A 4443-nucleotide genomic window follows, 5' to 3' on the forward strand; every position below is an offset into this window, starting at 1 on the left:
TATGATAAAACAAAGAGAGAGAGGTAGTTCACAGAGGGTGAAACGTCCAAAATACTGGGCTCAAATCTTCTACAGTTTTACTGGCTTACTGCATGCCGTTCCGATAATCATAATTCCAATGCAGTCACTGTTCTTCTATTCCTTCATTGACCGCTCGGGAAACAGTTTGCTTGTCAGGCGCGTATTCTGATATCTTGTATCCATTTACTCACGGCGTGCAGTGCTGCGACAATGTCTCTCCTGTCTGAGGCTCCACCCGTTCCACAGCGGGGGGGACACCGCAGTCGGCAACAGGAAAATGTTCCACTGGAGAAAAGCACAAAACAAAAAGAGTTGCGTGTCCTCATACTCCTGCAGCTCCGCGTCCTCTGGTGTCGTCCTCTCGACTCCCGTTTCTTTCTGCTACTGTCCACCATTGATCCTCCTTTCAACATGAATGAATGAATGAATGAAAACTTTATTTAACAGATTGCAGAATGGGTACAATACAGTACGGCTCAATACATACAATTGTTAAGGGGATGCAGACCTGAGAAAGACGTTTGTCTTGTTTCCATCAGGGTCCCCCATTTTCAATTCATATAGACATTTATGACATACATAACATACATGACATTTATGGCATAGGGACATATAGGTATTTAGTACTGATACATTTGTGACATAGGCGGTATTCAAATATACAGTACTGTTACCCCTAGATCCTGACAGAGTATATACATATGATGGGGAGGGGACTGTACATTAGGAGGGGGTGGGTGGGTGGGAGGGGAATATACATACGGCGGGGAGGGAATATATACATGCGGTGGGGAGGAGACTGTCTATTAGGAGGTGGTGGGGGTTTTGGGCATTTACGGTGGCCAGTTTCGAATTGCAGCCTCCCGTAGGTGCTCTTTAAGGGCGGTTTTGAATGTGGGCAGGGATTCACATTCCTTTACAGCTTTGGGTAGGGCGTTCCACATTGTTGTGGCATAATTGCGAAACGTGTTTAGTCCCTTGTTTGAGCCGAATCTGGGTTTAACATGATTTGTTGAGCTTCCTCTGGTGTAGTGGTTGTGGTATTCACTGACCTTTGGGAAGTATTTTGACATGTACATGGGCACCCCGGTCGTATAGTGTATCTTGTAGACCAGGCCCATTGCAAGTTGCTGTACTCTGTCGTCTACTCTAAGCCATCCTAGGTTGGCAAAGTGGGCAGGGGTGAGGTGGGTTCTGGGGTTCAGGTCAAGTAGTAGTCTGACCAGTTTGTTTTGTGATGTTTGTAATTTTGTTTTAAGCGCCTTTGAGGTGCTTTGGTACCATGAGGTGCACGCATAGTCATAGTACCCTTGAATGAGTGCTCCTGCCAGAGTCCTCAGGGTATTCTTGTTTACCAGAGAGGAGATCCGGTACAAGAATCTAGTTCGTTGGTTGACTTTTTTTATTACATTGGATGCCATTTTGTCACAGGAAAGATTTGCCTCTAGGATGGAACCCAGGTAGGTAATTTCGTCTTTCCTTGTGACAATATTGTCACCCACTGTAACTGAGAAGCCGTCGGTCTTGCTGAGTTTGTTATTTGAACCGAAGAGAATGGACTCTGTTTTGCCCATGTGTAATGATAGTTTGTTATCAGCGAGCCATATGCAGATTTTGCCTAGTTCCGTGCTGAGGGTTTTTTCAACCTGCAATTTGTTCTTGTCAGAGACCAGCAGGGCTGAGTCGTCCGCAAACAGGAACAAGTTGCAGTCACAGGCTGATGACATGTCATTTGCATAAATTAGGAAGAGTAGCGGTCCTAGTATGCTTCCTTGTGGAACACCACAGCTCACTGTGAGGGGGGGGGATAGAGTACCGTTTACCTCTACCATCTGTTCTCTCCCCTCCAGGTAGGATTGCATCCAGCTCACTGATAGGCTATCAAAACCAATTGCTTTTAGCTTGTCCATTAGAATGGAGTGATTGACAGTGTCGAAGGCCTTTTGTAGGTCCAGCATGACCATGCCGCAGTATTTGCCAGCGTCCACCTCTTGTTTGATGTGGTCGTTCAAATAGAGGAGGCATGTGTCAGTGGAGTGGGACGTTCTGAAGCCAGATTGGAATTCGTAGATTAGGTTTTTTTCCGCCAGGTACTTTTCGACCTGTTCGTAGACTATTTTCTCCATGACTTTCGAGATGGAGGTAAGAATAGAAACAGGGCGGTAGTTGCCTGGGTCTAATTTGCTGCCCTTTTTGTGTAGAGGGGTCACTCTCGCAATTTTGAAGTCCTTGGGGACGTGCCCCTGTTTTATAGAGAGGTTTATTATGTGTGTGATGACTGGGGTGATGGCGGCTGCTGCGTCTCTGAGGAATTTGGAGGGGATGTTGTCATGGCCAGTGGCCTTGTTAGGTTGGAGGGCGCTCAATTTTTTGAGTACCTCATCGGTTGTTACCATTTCAAGTTTGAAGTCGTCTTTGTGGACCCCTAGGTTTTTGTAGTATGCTACTATGTGTTCTACCCCATAATGCCCTGAGTGGGAGGGTAGTTTGTTTACCAGTGTTGTGGCTATGTTTGTGAAGAAGATGTTTAAGTAATTGGCTACATCCAGCTTGTCTGTGATGAGCGTGTTGTCCGTCTTTATGTTTATGTTTGAGAATCTGGTTTTAAGTTTTTTACTGCAGCCTAGTTGATTATTGAGTAATTTCCAAAGTTCGCGGGGTTTGTTTTTGTTTTCCTCAGTTTTGTCGTTGATGAAATTTCTTTTTGCGGTTCTGATCATGGTGTTTACGTCATTTCTTAGTCTGTTTCTTTGGATTTTTAGTTCAACCACGTGGGCTTGGAGTTCACTGTTTGAGCTTTTGGAAAGCTTTGTCTGACTTTTATGAAGTTCAGAGCATTTTTTGTCTCTGGTTTTCATAGCGGCCAGTATTTCAGTGTGCATCCATGCCTCAGCGCGATTTTTAACCCTGGCCAGTACTTCCGGGCACCGCCACGCCACGCCAGCCAGCCAATCCACTTCTTGCTCCCTCCAACGACACTCCCCAGCTGCGTAAGAAAGAGGGCACACATGTGTAGACTGCATGACGTTAAGTAGGCTACCCCCCCCTGGTGGTCCTGCACTCGCCTGCTGTCGCTGTCTTCTGCACAAAATCACCATCCTCCCAGGATGGCTCTCCACTCTCCCACCGGGACTTCCTGGACTCCGTCTAGACAAGAAAGAAGGGACAGCATGGTGCAGTACAGGGACGGTGATTCGAATACCCATCATAGGCCGATATACACTTGCCTGTTATATCAGCCAGGTAAGCCTTTAGGTCCTCCTCCAGACCATCCCGGGGCACGTCCTCCTCTTGGGATCCCGCAGGTACATCCACACCCCCATACAGACACCCACATACCCCCACCCGCGACACTAGTAAATACTATTATTCTGTGTGTCATGTTTCCAAATAAGATTGTTCACAACGGGAAATGCTGTATACGTTCAATTTGTTGGTTAGACCTCCGTGATCAATCTCGCTCGTGAAGTTTCTCAGAGTTCGCTCAGGTTAGACCATTATTTCACATCCCATGGGGGTGTTTCATGACCATATATGGATAATCGTGCACGAGCATAGACGTTAAGAACAAATGGTATTTATCAACACAGAGTGTGCGTAGGACTAGCCCCTTCCGTGACTGCGATGTGCAAGCCAGGGGCTTTTGAATCCGCAGTCACTCGCAGCTCCATAGCAGCCAGGCTAATTTGGACCACCAAGCACTGCTTAAAAGCTCAGGGTGGGTCCGAAATATATCAGATATAAATTTCAAAGGTACCCAGCGTTTAATTAGGGTTTCACACACACCCGCGGTGGGGTTTGAAAGCTCGGAGTTGCTAATAAACATTTTAAATAATTTTTATAAAACGAGTGGTACTCACAGAGCGAGCCTTGGCAAAATGGCTTCTTCTTCTTCTACTGCTTTTGTGACATGCCTGGTGCGTCCAGCAATCACTGCGCTCCCTGTCCCTGTTGGTCATTACCTATAGGCCATTACAGGGTAGAATCTGCTGAGCGCGTCTCCTGTGTATTGTTGTAATGACCAACAGGGACCGATAGGGAGCGCAGTGATTGCTGGACGCACCAGTCATTTTGCCAAGGTTCGCTCTGTGAGTACACTCGTTTTATAAAAATGATTTAAAATGTTTATTAGCTACGCCGAGCTTCCAAACCCCACTGCAGGTGTGTGTGAAACCCTAATTGAACGCTGGGTACCTTTGAAATTTATATCTGATATATTTCGGACCCACCCCGAGCTTTTAAGCAGTGCTTGGTGGTCCAAATTAGCCTGGCTGCTATGGAGCTGCGAGTGACTGCGGATTCAAAAGCCCCTGGCTTGCACATCGCAGTCACGGAAGGGGCTAGCGTAGGACCTGTGCACGCACGTTTGATAAATCCCGATTTTTCTGTACGTACACACATTTTTATTTATTTTTTTAACTT

The sequence above is a fragment of the Notolepis coatsorum genome (genome assembly GCF_963971535.1).
Source record: "Notolepis coatsorum genome assembly, chromosome: 1".
Lineage (NCBI taxonomy): Eukaryota > Metazoa > Chordata > Actinopteri > Aulopiformes > Paralepididae > Notolepis > Notolepis coatsorum.